This window comes from Ursus maritimus, unplaced genomic scaffold (genome assembly GCF_017311325.1).
Source record: "Ursus maritimus isolate PB19 unplaced genomic scaffold, ASM1731132v1 scaffold_16, whole genome shotgun sequence".
NCBI classification, from domain to species: domain Eukaryota; kingdom Metazoa; phylum Chordata; class Mammalia; order Carnivora; family Ursidae; genus Ursus; species Ursus maritimus.
Window position 1 is genome coordinate 30,664,193 of NW_024424008.1, and position 19,195 is coordinate 30,683,387.

The following is a 19,195-nucleotide window of genomic DNA, read 5'->3' on the forward strand; positions in this document are numbered from 1 at the left end:
TGAGGAGCAGGAGGCTGACAGTAAAAGTGAGAAGACGGCCTCCGGGTGTGGAGACAGGGGCCAGGGGAAGAGGAGGACCTAGTAGATTGCCCCAGCGGTGAAACTGTTCACTGCCTTTGCAATAAAATAAACACTTGTTAATTAAGAGATGGGCCAGCCAAAGGCTGGTTGAAAACCCTGTAGGAAAGCCAGCTCTACAGCTCTTGAAAAAATCAACACCAGTTAATTCTTGGCGGGGAGGAGAGGAGGGACTTGGAGAGGCTTCTTGGGCAGGTGACAGTCCCACAGGTACAGGGTATTAAGGTGAAAGGTGGCCTTTTTTTTTTTTTTTTACGTTTTTCCTACAGTTTTTATTACCTACTAGTTCAGTAATAATACTAAAAATAACGACCATTTTAGATACTACGGTATACATGGTCTGTGTGGCGGGGCAGCTGGGCAAACGCTTTACATACAACACATGATCTCATCTAATTCTCACAACGCGTTTGACATAGATTTTATTATTCTTAATTTATAGACGAGGTAACTGTGCCCAGGGAGATTAGCTTTCCGGAAATTTCCTGGCTTGTACGCGGTAGACCAAAACCTAAGTCTATTTGACTAAATGCCCCGAATAACATTTAGCTGTGGGCTTTGCGAGGCTTTGGTGCTGGTCTGAGGTGGGAAATTGTGAATCCCATTTATTCAAGCTAAGCTGCGCACGTGTCTGTGTAATTTACAAAAACAAATCCAGGTCAAGATATCCGTCCGCTTGAGGTTTAAAAGCCTACTGTGGAGAGCTGCACAAATCTCTACTCATTCATTCACTCTTTCGCTCCCTCAACAAGTATTTATTGCGCACTTCGGTATTCCAGGCAGGGCGCTAACCTAGCCCTAGCGGAGAGACCGGTAAACGCGAGAGAGTGTGTTTGGCTCCCCGACCCACCCTCGCAGCCCCCTCTCCGATTGTACTACCTCGTGGGCGATGCAGTCAGAGAAGCAGGAAATGTGTCAGCCCGGGGATGACCTGTACCCACGGCGCCGAAAGGCTGGGTGGTCAGGGCAGGCTCCCTGGAGGCGGCGGCGGCCCGGGCCCGGCACGCGGGACTGGTCCGGCGGCCCTGCGGAACCGGCTCGGAGGCGAGCGTTGGGGCCGGGCCTGGCCGGGCCGGGGACGGGGCGGGGCGGGGGCGGGGGCGAAGGCCGTGGGCTGGGGCCGAGGTCCGGGCGGCGGCTGCGGCCGGCGAGTTAGGGTTAGGGCGAGAGGATTCGGCTTCCCGGCGGCAGAGGGCGCCTGGCGCTGCGGTCCGGCACGCCGGAGCCGCCCGCGCGGGCGCCGAGAGGAGAGGCGAGGCGAGGCGGGGAGCGCGAGCGGCGGCGGCCACTGCCACGTATTCCCGGCAGTGGCGGCGGCGGCGGCGGCACCGGAGGAGGTGAGCGGCGCCGGCGCCCGCCGGCAGGTGGGCAGGGAGCGGCGCGGCGGCGCAGCGGGCGGGAGCGGGGATCCGGCGCCGGGCACCGGGCGGGGGTGCCCGCGCCGGGACAGCGCGGTTCCCGCCACGCCGGCTCCGCCTCCGCGCTGGGTTGCCGGCCGAGGCCCGGGCGCCGAGCCGGTCCCGAGCGCAACTCGTGCCGGCGGGGCGGGCGGGAGCCGAGGGGACGCGAGCCCGGCCGCCAGTCCCGGCTCGGGACGGGAATCCCCGCCGCTGCGGGAGCGGGGCCGCGGCCGGAAAAGTTGGGGCGGACGGCTAGCCCGCGTGGGCCGGGCGGGAAGTGCGGGTGCGGGGCTGACCCCGGGGGGGCGAAGGGACGCGGTGAGAGGGGGGTCCCAGGCCGGAGGCGGGGCGGCCGGGAGGGCCCTGTTTGGGAAGGCGGGAGTCGCGGCTCCTCCGCGGGCCGGGAGAAAGGGGGTGCGCTCTGGCTCTCCCGGCTGCCGTGGGCAAGTGTCCGGCCGGGGGGGCCCTGAGGGTGAGGAGGGAGGGAGAGAGGGAGGCCCTCTGGGGGGCGAGCACTGGGGGCGGAGGCGAGCTGGTGGCGGAGTAGAGCAATGGGGAGTGGGCTTCGCCTACTCTCCGCCTCCGTTGGGGTAGACCCCGAGAGAGGGGTCAGGCTCGGAGAGTTGGGGACACCTCTGGCGTCTGAAGACCGGATGGGGAGTTCCTGTAAGGGGTGCGAGAGGGAGCTGAGCGTTGCTTCCTCCACCGAGGGTCAGGTACCGCCCCTCCCCATTTGTCAGGTTCAGCTCCCACACTGCAGTGCTTTTGTCCTGGGGAAGTTGAGGAGCGATCCCTGGGTGAGATATTTAGGCGTTCCAAGGTGAGCAGGATTGGACTGTATGAAATCCGGACTGCGGCAGGAAGCTGTCTGAAACAACTCTGACCTCCTCCCACACCCACCCGCCCCATTCCCTCTGCATCGGAAATGTCAGGGATTCCCTGGGCTGGGCGAGCAGGTCCGCAAAGCCCAGCAGCACAGCTGTTCACAGAGTCCTGGGTATCCTGAAGGGAAGTAAGACATGGCCCTTTATTCTCTGGCTGAGGCTCGTTATTTCAGAAACAAGTGGTTCTGGAGATGCTGGATGCTTTATTAGAACAGCCTGTGTGGTGCCCCATGACAACAGGGATGACTCACGTTGGCTTTTTTTCTTTTGTCAAATAAACTTTGTATTCAGGACACAAGTATGCCAGGTCATTTGCAACATCGATGGAGCTGGAGACCCACACCATGGGCCTTTTGAACCCTAGTTCTAGTCTTAGATACATTGGCGAGGAGGATGACCTTGGATGGGCCCTCTCCAGATCTCAGTTTTCTTTTCTCTGAAATGGGGTATAAAAACAGCTGGACAGTCTGGTGGAGGCAGGAATCAGCTTCCGAGGGAGACTGAAATCTTTTGCCTTGTGAGACTAAGTCACACGACATCAACATCAGCCGATTATGAGGAAATGAGGACGAACTTAAAACAGATAAGATGCAAGAAAGATTGCAAAAAGCAAAATGAAATAAAAAACTAATAGTAATTGGTACTAGATTTAGAGTATGAATACCGTTGTGGTGCAGGCCATGAGCAGACGGGGCTGTCTAGCTATCTTGACTCTAAAGTTGTTACCTGTGCTTTGAAAGAATCATGTATCTCTTACCTGCGGACCTGAATTTTTTCTTTCATTTTAACCTTCAAGCCTGGAGTGGATGCTCGGTTGGGTTGGTCTCGGTGCAGCCTTACTCAAAGAACACCCCCAGGATCTCTCACTGCCATTTTACTGAAGATTTCCTTCTGTCTGATTGATACGGGATCCTCGTACCACCTCACTTCCGTTGTATTTTTCCCTGTGGCTTGAGAAGTCGTGAGCCAATTCCTGTTGCATCTGGCATTTCTGAACTTCCCTGGTCTCCTTTCGAGTGAGTGTAATTCATAGGCAAACAGTTCATTAGATGCAGCACATAAAAAATGACTTGAAGTAATAATGTGGCCACTCCACCCTTATTCTCGAGACCCCAGACCCCCTGGGCAGCCTCTGCCTGGCCCTTCCAGGTCAGATGCTGGCTCTCTTGTTTGGATGCCGAGGGGCAGCGCAGAGTTGAAATGACATGGCCGGGCCAAATGGCACGTTAATGATTAAGCCATGATGCTGGAAGGGGAGGAGGAATTTTTTTTTTTCATATTTTATCACAATTTGAATGCTCCTATCCTTTTGTTCTCTTCCATTAGCTTTCAAAATCTGTATTGGGTTTGACCACATCATTTTCAGTAATCCTTTTTTTGTCAGTTTCTTGGAAGCTACAGTTAGTGGTTATCTCTGAGTTTGAAGTGGTAAAATTATATCCTCTCCCAACACATAAAGGCGTAACTAATTTGATTGAAACTTTAAACTATCTATAGTGTGTGTGTGTGTGTGTGTGTGTGTATGCTTGACTGTGTGTGTAAATTTTACTTTCACTTAGGGCTATGAAATTAGTGAAAATTATGATGCTAATAATAGTTACTATTTGAGTCCCTACCAATTATCAGACACTGAGGAAACACACTCTAAGTGTTATAACTGGCTTGCACAAGTTACTGATGATCTTTGAAACCAGATAGCCTTTTTTTAATAGTGGAAAAGGAATTCTTAGCTCTCCTGCAGGGTTGTGGTAGTAAATGAGATAATGTATGTGAAAAGCAATGTGTAAAACTGTGAAGTGTCCTCTAGCCCAGGCAGTATTTTAATGTAAGCACTTGGGGATACTGGAAGCTTGAGTCCGTGAGTCTTGGTATCTGGTAGGCCTCAGTGTATCTCCTGAGCCCATCCCCTGGCCCCTCTGAGCCTGGTTTCCTCATATGTAAAATCAGGATCACTGCCTTCTATTAAATGAGATACATGGTGGGTGCTCAGTGAAGATTGGCGTTCACCCCTTGCTCTCCCCTTGCCCACATGCACTGGGGATAATGGGATTGATTAAGTCTTCCTGTAGGAATTATCCTTGAGGGAAAAAAGGCTCTTATGGTACATTCTTGTACTTATGGATAATTCTTCCAGCTCTTGCCTTCCTGCCCCAATGCCCAGTGCACACAGTGAATATTCCAGGCCCTGCCATCATCTAGAAGGAGGGACAGCAAAACCAGAAGCTGGAAAGGACAGTCTTTGATAGAAAGTTGAAGATGGGTGAGGCTAGTTTCCCTTTGCCCATTTTGTGCCCTGTCTTCTTTTTATTTGTTTTTTTTGGGCAGGGAGAAAGATACCGAGTTTGGGGGCATTTCTAGCTGGAAGGAGGCATTGGAAGAGCTACAGTGTAAGGTGGGAGGGCAGGAGGGCTAAGGGCTGGGCAGGTGATAGAAGAACAGAACCCGACAGTACAAGCCAGAATGTTGGGTGCGGGGAAACATCGGTTAGGTGTAGGATTGGCTGAGCATGGGGTCAGTTTCCATCCCGTCCTGTGGGGCTCTCTTGTGGGGCTTTGACATTTTCGTGCTCCAGGCAGATTTTGACTGGTTGTGGTGGCATCATAAATGAGTTTCCATAGTAAGTTGTATGCTGGAAAGGAAATTAAATTCCAAGAGGGTGTTTGTTGTGACTAATGCCAGAATTTCTCAGAGAATTTTATTAAGATTCAGTCAGCCTATAAAAGTACTTCTTAGTTCTCTGAAGATATTAATTAAGAAAGAGTTTTCAAAAAAATGGAAGTGTCTCCTTTGTGAGCTTTTGAAATGTAATCTTCATGATCTTTGAAACAAATGAAGTCCAAAAAATCATAGAGCTGTATATTTTAGAAACATTTCCTCCCCAAAGTAATGTTTTCCTTCTTTTCCCATTCCTTCCCTCTTCTCGCACTATTTTGATAATGAGTTAATTTTGTTTTTTTTCACATTTTGGTAGCCTAATTTTTCTGTCAATGACCCTTCATGTGTAGATCGCTAATGTGCCTTCTTCGCCCCTGAGTTCATGGCTACTCGTTTATTATGAAGAGGTGGCAAAGCACAGACTGCGGAGCCAGGCGGGGGCCAGGGAGCGTCATCGCTGGCATGGTTCTTGGGGAGCGAGGCTGTCTACAAATTGGAGGTCATCCTCCCAGCAGCTCTGGTTGATCATGCTGTCCTCGATGCACACCTGGGGACGTGGGCCCCTGAACACACGTGCGTCCATGTAGCCAGCAAAGGGTTAGTGTGAGTGTCCGCCGTGACCTGTGCGACTCCGGTACCCACGCAGGTAGGGGCCTTGCATGCTCTGTCGGGGTGGGACTCTGTCCTGTAGGCCGGGGGTTTTCATTAAGGGAGAGGGGGTCAGCTCCGTGTCTTAGAGTGGGCCGTGGGGATAGGAAGTTGGGACTGGAGAAGTGAGTCCGTTGGAGTTCCTGACACCATGGAAGGGTGATGAGGGCTTGAACTGGAGACGCTGGGACCGTGGCAGTGGTGACAGCAAGCGGGGACATGTCAGGATGGATCGCGCTTTGTCCCTTTGGATATGGGAGCTGAGAGAAGGAGGAACCAAGTCCAAGCCATGCTTGTCTCTCCTCAGCCCTCCCACTGCAGTCCTGATGGCCACGCTGACTCTTGGTAGACTGGAAGCAGCCTCTGGAGAACCCGAAATTGCCGCTTTGGCCTCTTTTGAAGGCTAGAGAAAGGTGCCCAAGTACGGCCTGAAAGTGCCTTCCCCTCCCTTTGCCCGTCTCCTAGCCTTATCATTTCTACTTTTCCAGGAGCATCTCACAGGATGGAATTTATGTTCCTCTGACACTGTTCTCAGAAATGCTGGTTCGAGCATTCAGACCAAGTGAAAAGCATCAAAGGGAGAAGGCCCCCAGAAAAAGGAAACCTCCCCGGGGCGGAGTCTGCACCCCTCTGTTCCCCGGTGGACTCCGTGGACCCACCAGGGGGTATAGTCCTCACTTCTGGCTCCTCCTTGAGAGGTGATCTGCCTCAAGGTCGGGGTGACTTGTGGTCACCCTGTGGGGGGCTGGCCGGGAAATGGGGGTGGTGCTGGGTGAGTTCACAGAGGCGGCCAGCCCGGGGAGCAGATGAGACCACCCTCCCCTGAAGGGTGCAGATTCGGCGGGGGGCCATACCAAACTCAGGGCAAGGGGAGACGGTGGGTCCTGGTGGGTGGGGTCCCCGTGTTCCCATCATAGGGTGCTCTGTTGCCACCACAGGACTCTGCTGCTCTCAGGCCCTCTCCGTCCTTCAGTGCCAGCCTCCGGAATACACTTGCTTGGGCTTCCGTCTTCTGTCTGCCAGCCTGCGTCATACCCGTGCCCTTTAGGTGGTTTCTTCTCGCCTGGCTGAGCCCGTTGAGCAGGTTCCGGCTTTATTTGGGCTTTATCCTCATCGCAAGGAGGCCGGGGTTACCTTTATTGGGACGTCCGCTTCCCGGCATCTGCAGTCACAGCTGTCTCTGCTGCGAGTCACGGCAGAAGACTCAGCTCCCCCACTTTCTGCTTGATGGTCACCCCATTCCCTCCCGGATGCAACCACTTTTCACGGCCCTGAGGGCGCCTTGGGGTAGCACCCTGGCTCTGGGCAGTGTTTGGCTGCCGCGCTAACGGCACCTGTTTCATGGGAACACGGTTCCGCCCGGGGTGCTGGCTGTCGTGCCTGCTTCTTGCACACTGTGCCCTGAGCAGAGCCCGCTTGTTGGTTTTCTTTCGGCTTCATGTTTAGCTGTGCCTGTGTGTTTGGGGTGTATGTTTGTTTTAATTATTACCAGGAAGCAAAAAAGATATTTGTCCAATACTTGAATGTACAGAAGTCCCACTGCTGGCAAGCGGAGAGAATAAATATATATTTTGCCAGGCTGCCATTGATTTCTGCCTCCTTTTCCCACATTGTTGCTGCTTTGTTGGCAGAACCATCTGATTTCTGTACTGGTTCAGTTTGGATTTCAGTAGCGAGTGTGAAAAGATGCTCAGGCCGGTTGCCTAAGTGGAGGGACTGGGGGAGTGGGCCTGGGGGGGGGCGGCGGGTCTTGGTCCTCCCTGCCTGGCGCCTGGGGCCTTTGTGGGGAGGCTGGAGGCTGGCCAGGACGCTTCCTTGATTCCCTGGGAGCAGCTCTCCCCGCCTCTCCTCTGCTGTTGGAAGAAGGGACTTCTCTCAGATTTGGGTTTTCTCTTCTTGTTTCATCCTGTGGGGGTGAGGGGGGCAAGTGTCAGCATGGTGAGGTTTGGAGCCCAGCACACTCGGGTGGGTTCAGCTGATCGGCAGCTTCCATAGAACTTTCACAGAGGTTTTTCTTGGCCCCCTCTCCCCCAACATGTCCCTTCTTCCCTGTTGCTCCCAATCCAGTCTGCCCTCCGTGGCTTAGAAATTGAACTTGGGAGGACCTGGGAGTGTGGTACCAAAACTTGCACAGACGGGCGGGGCAGTTTCACACCAGAGCAAAACCCTGTGTTGTGGTTGTTGCTGTTCTGTCAGTTCAGTTGCTTTTCTCCGGAATAGTGTAGGTGATACATGAGTATACGATGCCCTTGCACGCCCCCCCCCCCATGCAGCGTGGAACTACAGGACGGAAAATGTCAACTCCTCCTTCCCCCAGCACCGCTCCCCCACCCGCCACTGCTGGGCCTGCGAAGTAACCAGTTGTAGCAGCCCGTTGCCTGTCCTGCACCTGTCCATCGCCCGGCTGGACACAAATACATGCAGTTTTGTCTCTTTTGTAAGCAGAAATGGATTCCACCCTGTATACCGTGTCACTATTATGTCTTTTCACCTAATGTATTTTATAGATCTTTTCACGCATGTAGCTCTTCTCTCTTAATTTGTCTCGTATTTGTCTACAAAATACTTTGTGGTATAGATATATCGTAATTTATGAGTTGGCCCACTTTTCACTTTTCATAGACACGTAAACCAACTCATTGGTTTTGCTATTATGTCTTCATACGTACACGTTGTTATGCACACTTGCATGTGGATACCTAGGAGTGGGATTGGTGTGTCAGAGGTCCTACCCACATATTTGTTTATTTATTTGAGAGAGAGAGGGTGAGCAGGGAGAGAGAGAGACTCTTAAGCAGACGCCATGCTGAATGCAGAGCCTCACGCGACGCTCGATCTCACAACCCTGAGACCACGACCTGAGCCGAAATCAAGAGTCGGATACTTCACTGACGGAGCCGCCTGGGCGCCCCGGGGGGCTACACATTGAAGCTGTTACAGGGGTGTCCCCACCGTGTGCTCTCAAGGACTGTACCGGTTTAAATTACCAGCAGTGTAGGAGGCTGCCCATCGCTTTATGGATTAGCATTCTTCCGGGTGAAAGAAGTGAATAGGGTTAGTAGGCATTTCAGTGATTATTTGGCGAGACCGTGAGACTCATCATTTGGTGTCTGGGTCTCGGTGGCCAAGTATGTAGTAACCTTGGAGGGTGAAGGGGCCAAGCTGTCAAGGACCAGCACTCTGTGCAGGGTGGCATGAGCATCCTGCCACCAGCAGTGTCACCGTGGCACTGGAAGCGAAGGCTTGTGGTTTCACGTCCCCCCTGCTTTCCCCAGAGGCCAGGCACTGTAATAGAACGCTTGAATTTTGGTGTCACCTGCCAGAGTATTTCTGTGAACCTCTCCCCGTGGAGGCAAGCATGTGTAAGCAGCACCTTGAGACCAGTCAGTCCTGCTTTGCTGAGGCAGGGGTTTGAGGCTGGACAGCTGAACTGGGAGAACATTTGAAGATTGCATGCTGGAAAATCAGGCGTTCTCATGTCTGGAAGAGCCTATAGGAATATGGTGAAGCAAGATTCTTTTCCTCCAGCTGTGTGATGGGCTCCCTCTGTCCTGTCTTGTTGTGGGAATGATGGTTCGTCTCTTAGCATGGCGCCTTGGGAAGAAGCCGTGGTTTTTTAGAAGGTGTTCCAGGGGCCTGACCTGGTAGAGGAGGCATCTAGAGGCCCCCATGATTGGGCTTACCTGGGCCCTTCCTGCAGGCTGAAGTGTCCAGTGGGCTTTGGGAAGCTCTGGATTACTGGCTGACACTGTTCTTTACCTGCTGTTCAGAGGGGGCCAGACAGAAGGAGTGATGGAGGAGTCAGCCTGGGGTGGTGCAGAGGCTCTAGGGTCAGGCCAAGCTGGGTTCCAGCCTCCGCTTAGCCATTTATGGCTGTGTGATGTAAGCAAAGTTAGATTTTCTCCCTGGGCCTCAGTTTCCTCATCTGTAAACCAGGAATCATATTAGTACCCACCTCACAGGGTTGTTGTGAAGATATAGAGAGTAATGTTTGTAAAGCTCTCAGCATATTACTTCTCAGCAATAAGTACTTGGTAAGTAACCGCTGTGTGTTCCTTTTCCTTAATAAGTGTTTATAAATCCATGAGTGCTTATTACATTTGCCAAATATCAAAATGCGAATAGTGTAGTGATTGTAACGAAGGGCATCAGGAGATCAGTAGGTGACTAGAGCCAGCTTGGGATCAGTTGGGGTTATGGGAATAAAGAAGGGCAGGAGTTTTTGGCAGGGAACCTTTGCGGGGGGCAGGGAGCAGGTGTGATGTTCTGTGCTTACACCAGACCTCCTGCTATGAAACCCCAAAGCTCCAAGGCCTTTTCCTTTTTTTTTAGATAGACTGAGGATTGGGGGTTCCTTAATACAACTTATCCCCTTTGTTTCTGAGGAGGCTGAATGAGGGCCTGAGAGGTGAAGTACCTTCCCCTCGTCACATGGCTGCCTGTTTCAGAGCGGAGATGGGGTCCAGGTCTCCTCCTCTTTGGGGTTGAGACTCCTCCCCCCCCTTCTCCACATGCCATGTACTGCCTGTTTCCAAGTGCAGGAAAAGAGAACCTCAGGGTGTTAGGTGCTTAGCATAGGTCTGCCATTGGCCCTTCCCGAGGCCCTTGTGAGGCGAGTTCACTGAAGTACAGAGAGGTAAAGTCAAGTACAGCCCAAGGTGAGGCAGGGCTGGGACTCCAACTCGGGCCTGCCTGGCTCCAGCGCTCGGGCTTTTACCTTCGGCCGGGTTACATTGCTAACGTTGCTGGCCCCCCGTTGATGTCTGCGCTGGTTCGTGCCCCTGCTCACCTGTAATTGCACCGCTCAGGGAGGGATGGCCACACACGTGTGCGTGCATGCGTGTTTGTGTATGATGGCAAGTTCGTTTGAAGTCCCTCATTTGTTTGCTGCTGAAATTCGCTCTTGGGAGCCATGCTTCGTGCGTGAGCTTGTTGTCTGTGGGCCTGGGAGGCACAGAGCCACCCAGCAGGCACGTGGATGGGACCTGGGCAGAAGGCGTGGCTTGCGAGCGCAGGATACAGAGGCCTGTGACAAGGGGCTGAGTAGCGTGTGTGAAAGTTAACTCCGCAAACGAGATGTGGCCTGCGGTGTGAGAGATTTCAAAGCAGTGTGCCAAACGTCCTGCCCAAAATGTAGGGCAGCAGAACAGAGACTTCCTCTTGGCTCCACAGGTCTGAGAAGTGGCACAGATGAAAACAAGGCTTGCCTGCCCCTTAGAGAGCAGGTGAGCCTGGCTTCTAATCCAGCCTTCAGCTGGCCGATGGGGACACTGAGAACCCAGGGTCATAGTCCTCGTTGAGGGACAGCCGAGCCTGGGGCCTACCCTTTCTGCCCCTCCACCCACACGTGCAGGTAGTGATCACTGCGTGCGACAGCTATCCCGAGGGCTAGCGTGACCCTTGGCACCCAGAGGAGCTCAATGTCATTTGTCAAATGAACAAACAAGGTCCCAGTTCAGTTCGCATCCTGGCTTCTCTGTCGCTGAGCAAAGTTAGAGCATTTGCCCTCAGTTTTGCCCTCTGCAGGATGGGTACAGCACCCCGGCTTCCCTTCTAAGCTTATCTTCATTCACTCAAAATTCATTCAGGAAGTATTTAATAATGAGTGAGCGCCTGCTGAGCGCCAGACCCTCTTCTGTGTGCCAGGCGCTTTGCACCGAACAAAAGAAGCTAAAATCCTATTGTCCTGGGGTTTATTCTCTGGTGAGGGGGGACAGACAATCAGTAGTTACAGTTCGTGGTCTGTGTATGAGTTTCCTGGGGCTGCTGTCCAAAGCACCACAAACTGGATGGCTGACAGTTCTGGGGGCGCCGAGGGGGGGTCTGAGCCTCTGGCAGCTGTGGGCAGCCCTCGGTGTTCTTCGTTGACAGCAGCTAAGCTCTGCTCTCTGCCTCGGTCCGCACGTGGCCTTCTCCCTGTGTCTGTGTCTCCTGGGTTCTTGTAAGAACACCAAAGTCATTGCCCTAGGGCCCACTATACTCCAGCGTGTCCTCATCTGAACTCAGGACTTCTACAGAGACCTATTTCCAAATGAGGTCATGTTCTGGGGTTCCAGGTAGACGTGGATTTTTGTGGGGACACTGTTTATTTAGCCCAGAACTGTACGTGAGGTGGTGATCGCTGCCGCAGAGCGGGGGCGTGCGGAGGACAGAGGGTAGGGTGGTGCGGTGTTGATCAGGCAGGCCTTGCTAAGGCAGTGGTTGAGCCGCCTCGTGGAGAAGTAGGGGGAAGGGGCTGTGGGGTAGAGGGCCAGCAGAGGCCTTGAGGTGAGTGTGTGTGCCTGCTGGGGTGGCGCGGGGCCGGCATGGCCAAAGCCCTGTGTGCGCGTGCGCGTGAGGTCAGGCGAGCGTGCGGGCTGGGAGGTAGGTGAGCACTGCCTTGTAGCTCTTTGCCAGTCTTTGTGAGGACTTTGGCCTTTTGCTCTCTTGGGATGGGAGCCACCGTAGTGGCTGTGATCACGAACTGAAGCAGGTCTGGCACTGACCGGCGCATCTCGGGACTTTTCCAGGGTCAGATGGCCATTGCAGGTCGGCGTGCGTGCACCCGTGTAGAGCGGAGCAGCTCTTTCTCTGTGCTTTCTTTTTTAAGTGTGAGTGCTCTCCTGACCCATGATCCATTGCCCTTACCTGTCCTCTGTCCTTCTAGAAGTCTTTGACCCACCCACTTCCCCACACTGAAACCACAAGCATGTGGAAGAGAAGGTAGACAGACCAGGCCGGGGGTGCCAGGAAACTTGTGTGTGTGTGTCAGGCCTGCTGTGAGCTGCTTATTCCCCTCTAGCCCGAGGCCTGCCTGGTGCACGCGAGGCCTCCGTGAAGGTGTTTATCACCCTGGCAGATTTAGAAAATGCTGAGGTCAGTGTGTGAGCTCAGTGTGTTTAGCTCCCCAGATCCTTCTGTGGATAAAGTCACTATGCTGTGAAAAAAGTCGAGTCAGCTCCCTCGGGCAGCAGGCCGCATTTGGCCTTGAAAATACAGGGCGGGGAGGCTTGCCCAGAAGGACCTGTGGAGAACCCGTGTGAGCTATGTCCTTGCCCAGGGGCCTGGGGCCAGCCGTCTCTGCTCCCCACGCTGTAACTGGCCTGCAAAGTTTCCCACGTTGTTCTTGTCTGCCCGACAAACACCGAGGCCTGCCACCCGAATATCATTGAAGAGGAACTCCAGGCAGTGGCGTGTCTCCAACACACACGGCCTGAGGGTCTGAGGCTTGTGCCAGTTCGGTTTGAAGGGTGGCTGGGGGAGTCATACTTCGGATTCTTGGCATCCAAGCTGAAGGGAAATCTCTTTATCTGGCTGACATTTAATTTCCTCTTTGGGCCTTGGGAGGAAAGGGCCTGGCATGCTTGTAATTAGGGCCCCAGAGAAGTGGGCCGTGGGTGGGCCTGATCTCAGGCCCCCTTCCCTGCCTCTACCTGCTAGGGTCAGGGCCAGGAGTGGCCCACTCAGGGAGGTTAGCTGGGAGGCCACCGGCACCGTCACCCCTCTGGGAAAGCACCCCTTGAGAAGAGAATTCTGTGTGAGCAGAGATGGAAACAGAATTCCCCAGGGCCAGGAGCAGCTGCTCTTCTGTAGGATTCCAGGAGTTGCCTTTGGGCACCACTCACGCATTTCCCCCGTCGCCCCTCCACCCCCCACACAAAACGTACGCCCAGACACAGTCAAAGTTGTGAGGTCTATTTTTGGCTAGAAAATAAGCACACACAAGGTGTTTGGTGAGATTGTAATTCTTCCTCCAGAGTTATTTCTGGGGGTGCTGCTCCCAGCACATCAAAAGCACTTCCTGAGAGGACCTGCCTTTTACATGGTGCAGCCTTCTCTGCCAGACACTACGGGAAGTTTTGACTCAGGTAGCGCCCCCAGAAAGTCTGGAGTCTGGCCGTGCGAGAGGCAGAAGCCTTGCCTAAGAGTGAGAGCCAGACAGGCTGTTTCCATGACACAGGAAAGGGGAGGCCGGGGGTGGGGGGGCTTTATCTCTGCGCTGACATGCCCCAAGCACGCAGTAAGTAAATACTTGTTGACGGGCAGGATCTCCTGGATGCAGGCCCTGACCTCTTTTGCTGGGCCCCGAGCAGGCAGCAACATGCTGCGAGTCAGCCCGTGGCCCTGAGAGCTCAGTCTGCTGAGGGACTGGTCTCCTTGCTATGGCCTTGGGGACATCCCTGGCCTCCTTGGCCTCCTTGGGCCTCACTTGTCTCATCTTTCACCTGGGGGTTGGATGAAATGGTTGGAATGAGTGTCTCCCTTCTTGGCTCTCCTCCCCGGATGCCTTCCTGCCTCATCCGTCCCCTCGGATGCAGGGGTCCTGGGATGATTTGCCTGTACCGTGTCCCCTGGTCACAGAGGGAGCTCCTTCGAGGCAGCAAGAACATGAGCTCTTTGTCCCCTAGAGCCTGACACATGTGGAGCTTCCCCGGAGCTACCGCATGGCCTTTGGCCTGCCTGGCCAGCCCCCCGGAGTGCTTACTTTCTGGGTGAACTTCGATGCGGAAAGGAAGAACAGGGGGCAGGGGATTTGGCATCAGTGTCTAGCCTGGCTCTGGAAGCAGGTGTCTCCACTTGTTTGATGTAAGCTCCTTGTTCCTGTCTCAAGTTTCATGCAACTTTTCATCCCCACCTTGAACAAAGCCCCTTTATTTCTGGATGTTGTGAGAATTCTTTCTGCAGTTACTGGTAAGGCAGAAAAGAATGGGTCACAACTGTAGAATTTTATAAATTTTACATTCCAAATTTAAGAAATGTCCATGCATAGGAGAAATGCTATAAATAAGTTTATTTCAGAGATTATCCCTGGAGTTTGGAGTAACAGGAAAAATTTTAAATGTATTGTCTTTATGATAAAAACTATTAAAATTACTGTAAATCATAAATAAATTAGGATTTAATATGTGATAGACAGCGTGAGAACTTGCCACTCTATCTTATTTAATCCTCACTAGGAATCTCTAAGATCCTTTTTTAAAAAATACATATGTTAACCTATTTTTTTAAAAATTGTGGTAGAATACACATAACTTGAAATTTGCCTTTCACGGAACCACTTTTAAATATAGAGTTCTGTGGCATTAAGTACATCCACTGTGGGATGCCTTTCTTTTAGCTTCTTAATTGTATAAACGAGGAAGCTAAAACTAGAAAAACAAAGTTGCTTGCCTCAGGTCACAGAGATTAAGTAGTTCCAGAGACAGGATTTGAACCCAGGACCCCGAGACTCAGAGCTCTGGGATTTCTGGCTAGTGGTTGTTGGGATCGATGGTTACTTACCCTGCCCGGGCTCAGCACTTGATTACAGAAAGCCAGCTCGCTCATGTGCATCTCTCCTCTGGAAGTCCGAGGGTTGGGCTCTGCGTGTCTGTCATGCACGTGGCTGTCAGCCTGGCTCAGTGTACATGTGGCTGACCCAGGTGCCACCTGTTGAGGGACACCAGGGTTGATGAAGGTTGAAGCGTGTGGCCCACCGTGTCGGGGAGGATTCAGTGTGAGACTTCTTCCAGAAGGTGCTCAGAGTGGAGCGCCCTGGAAAGAGCAGTGGCTTGGAGCTCAGATACCTGGCTTCATCCAGTCTGCACTTGGAGTTGGAGGGTCTGTGCTTTACTGCTTATGTCACCGTGTGGTTGACATGCTCTGGCCTTAGTTTCCTCCTTTCTAAATGGGTAGTAAAAATGCTTGCTCTGCTTGCCTTCCACGATTGTAAGTGATGACACGTCATGCTGTGGGGGAAAGTGCTAAGTGAACTAGGGTGCTGCCAGGCAAGTTTCGAGGATGGGAATTTCGGCTGTGCCCTGGCGGAGGGGAGTGGCTGGGGCTAACCCTGGAGGCCTGAGGAGGATGGATTTGAAGGTGAAGAGTAGCAGGTTTCGCTTTGGCTATCACCTTGTCTCCTCCACTGTGGCTTGGCTGGGGAAGAACCGTGTTGCATTGTCTGCCTAGGACTGTAGGTTGGGATGCTCTCAGATGTTCTAGAATGTCTCTCTCAAGGTCCTTGGATTCGCCCTCCCCGAGACTCACATCTCCCCGGTGAAATGAACAGTCGCGTCGGAGATCATTTTGTAGCCCTGTGTGATGGTCGAAAGTACACAGCAGCTTTCTCTGGGCTTGTCTGTCTTCCTTGTCTCTACAGCAGACACCAGTCTGTCTGTCCATCCTCTGATCTTGAGCGGCCAAGTGTATGAGTAGGCTGGGATCCCGAGGTCACGCTGGTGGGGGGCGGGGAAGGCGCTCAGCCTCTCACGGCGGCAGGAGTGCTTGTTCTCCCCACGCTAAGATGCTGTGCGGGACCCTGGGGGCAATCTCAAGATAAACCAGGTGGGGCCTTACTCCCCAAAAAAGCCACTGCTTCTGGGGAACATGCCATACTCAGGGCACAGGTATGAGGGCGAGGATAGGTAGCTTGACAAGCAACTGCCGTTCAAGGTGTAGCCTTTGGTCTAAATGAATGAAAGTGCGTTGTTGGGGCTGGGCAGAGGTGAGAAGCTGTTAGTGGGGCGTCTGTGACTAGCGTTTCTGTCTCGCCACCCCCAAGGTAGTCGTGTGAGTCATTGCCGTTTCCGTGCACGTTTCATGTGACAAGAAAGCCAGGGGGCTGTGCAGGGTCTGCTAAGTCGGTGGCCCTGTCTCTCCATCCACTTGTTTCTGGCTTTGAGCACGGTACTCGAAGACTAAGTAGGTCATGGGTATCTATTTTGAACCGCGCGTGGTTGGGCTGCATGGCCATTTAATTTCCGGATCAAATCCTGTTGGACTTGTTTGTCCAGGAGGTTGGCAGCACGCACTCTCTGGTCGGCTGTGCGGTGTATTTATAAAGTGTGAAGAGTCTGGAGGTGACGAGATACTCCACTTCTCTATTCCTGCAGGAGAGCCGTCGGTGGAGAGGTTTCAAAAACCTTCGGGAAGCCGCGGGCATATAGCTGTTTCCCACCCTGCTTCTTTGAATTTTCCGAAAATTGTTGATCCTCACTAACTTCATGAGACCTTTTTTCTTTTAAGAAATCCAGTTTAATTGGGGGCGCCTGGGTGGGTGAAGCGTCTGTCTTCGGCTCAGGTCATGATCCCAGGGTGCTGGGATGGAGTCCTGGGTCAGGCTCCCTGCTCACTGGGGAGTCTCCTCCTGCCTCTGCCTCTGCCCCCGACTCATGCTCGCTCTCTTTCACAAATAAATAAATAGTCTTATTTAAAAAACCCAAAATAATTTTTACCCAGTGTTAGTTGGCTTCTGCTTACATTAGTAATGGCAGCCAGTTGCCAATTTACTGTGTGCTGAGCCTTGTGTGTACATTTACCTCGTTTAATCCTCACAACAGCCTTGAGAAATGGACATTATTGTGTCTGTTTCACCGGTGAAGGGAGAATCAAAGTGGCGCCGGAATGCACTCAGACTGGTGCGTAAGTAGCAAGGCCAGAGACTCGCACTAACGTCTCCTGAGCGGAGTCTGGCCTCTGGTAGCACCGCACCACCCCGGTCTCAGGAGCCCTGCGGACGGAAGACATCCCCGGCTGGGAGCGTGGGGGCAGCTCCAGGGCCTGTTCGGAGGCGGGATGCACCCTCCCAGCTGTGGGGGTTGGGGACGCAGGCCCCCAAAACTCAAAGCAGCTTCCATGCGGAGCTGGAGTTCTGTGTGAGGCTGTCACTCAGATGTCACTGGGTTTGAATTCTTGGGTTTGACTCTTGGTCGGCGTTTCCTGTTTCCCTCTTTTTCTCTAGGTGTTCTTGCCCGAGGCCTCGGGTGAGTGCAGCGGGATGGTGAGCTCCGCAGGTGGTAACCACCTCATTGGTGTGTACCAGCTGTTGACTAGAATATTCCTCCGTCTTCAGTGTTCCACGCTTTCTCTACATTTTTGAGGAGTAAACACAAGCTTTGGGTGTGTGTTTTCTGTGTCTTTCTCTCCAGTGTCTTCCCTCTAAGCTACTCACAGAGTCCTGGCAGTAATGCTGCTGCCCATGGTCGTTTCTGTTTTCCGGCATGTAAATATATATGTTTAGGTGCTTTGCAGAGGCATTGCCTGACTGAGTATCCCCAGCAGGCCATCGTCACCCCATTTTATAGACAGGGATTCTCAAGGGATGCCACAGACCGAGACTTTTAGGTAGCACACCCCATAGCTTTCTCTGAAAGTTTTGTGGAAAACATCAGAGGAAACGTTTATTTAAAATCAGGTGTATTTTGGAAGTGAGAGAACCCCCTCTTCCAGTGCTGTCCCGCTGGCTGGTTCCTGGTGGGGTTCCCTGTCAGGAGTACCGGGGCCCATCCTGGTGTCCCTCCCAACCTTTTCCTGGCTTTTTACTTAATCTGTCTGAGTCTGTATCCTAGGTATTGGGGTATACTAATATCTAAAAATGTAAATGAGATGATGTACGTAAAATCACTTGGGACTCAATGAATGCATTATTACTTTCTATCTTTAACCCACTGTGATGGGGAGCTGCCACAGGTCTCAGCTCCAGAAGCAGGGGCCTGAGAAACTCCCCCCCACACCCGGTCCCTCACCTCAGAGCCTTAGTAACTGACCTGTCCTGCAAGCACTCCCCCCCCCCCAAAGTGAGGAGAGGATGAAGCATAAGGAACCATAAAGAACCCTTATTTTATCTAGAGTCGTTCCAAGATTTTCCCATTCATTTTGGTTTTGGGCAATGGTAGCTGGCGTTTGGTTCATTTTCTGGGAACCAGAGCTCTGGGAGGTCCATGTTAACTATGGAGCCACTCTCGAGTGCCCAGGCCCATTTAAAAAAAAATGAAGAAATGCCAAAACAGGATTTTAGAAAGAAGTATTTTAACTGTGCATGTTGGACACATCAGTACTTTTAGCATACACGCATATAGTGACTATATAATTATCCCGAGATGACTTAAAGTCTAAATTTGACGCCTTCTGGCCTTGCCTCTTAGAAGGCCGGTGTAAGCACCTAGCAGATTCAGTCTTACATTTCTGACCACTTCATGGGAGGCCTTCCATCCTCCCCACCAACTCCTTGTTAAGTTTGAGTCTAGACAAGTATAGGCAAGTTCCAGAAGAACCAAGCAGGTGACTAGTGATTTTCGATCTCTGGGGATTCTAATTCTGCATATTTGCCGTGTGATGTGGAGCAATTCACTTTACTTCTGGCCTCCAGGAGCTGGAGGCCTGTTGGGGAGACAGACCCGGAATCGTGGCAGTCCTAGTATTGCAGTGGGTGCCCTCAAGGATGTCTTCGGGGCGTGAGTCTTGGCATGGTTGTGGCCATGGTGGTAGTTTCTCGATCTGAATGCATTACAAATGAGAAATTTGCAAGCTGTGGCTTTTCTTACTAAAAGAATTGCAAAGAGGGTTAAGGACAGGACTTTCCAGTGTGAACTGCTCTCCACTTAGGCTCCCGGACTTCAGTTACACCATCTGCTATAGTGGGTTACAGTTACCTGTTTGCACAGCCTGATGGGAAGCTCCGCAGGGGTAGGGACTTGGCCCCTGCTCTGTTACAGCCTGGGCATCTTACTTGTTGCACTTTATATGGAACACGATTGATACCTACATAGAAGATTTGAAGGTGTTGGGATCACT

The 19,195-nt window shown here is 52.6% G+C and overlaps 1 protein-coding gene across 1 annotated transcript in view; it reads left to right on the forward strand.

The window, feature by feature from the left end:
- Window positions 1-1,312: 1,312 nt before the first annotated feature.
- Window positions 1,313-19,195, forward strand: part of SMCO4 (single-pass membrane protein with coiled-coil domains 4) — a 61,273-nt gene continuing 43,390 nt past the window's right edge. Inside the window, exon 1 of the mRNA XM_040631000.1 lies at window positions 1,313-1,415. The gene's annotated coding sequence lies outside the window, so the exon portion shown is untranslated. The remainder of the gene's footprint in view (window positions 1,416-19,195) is intronic.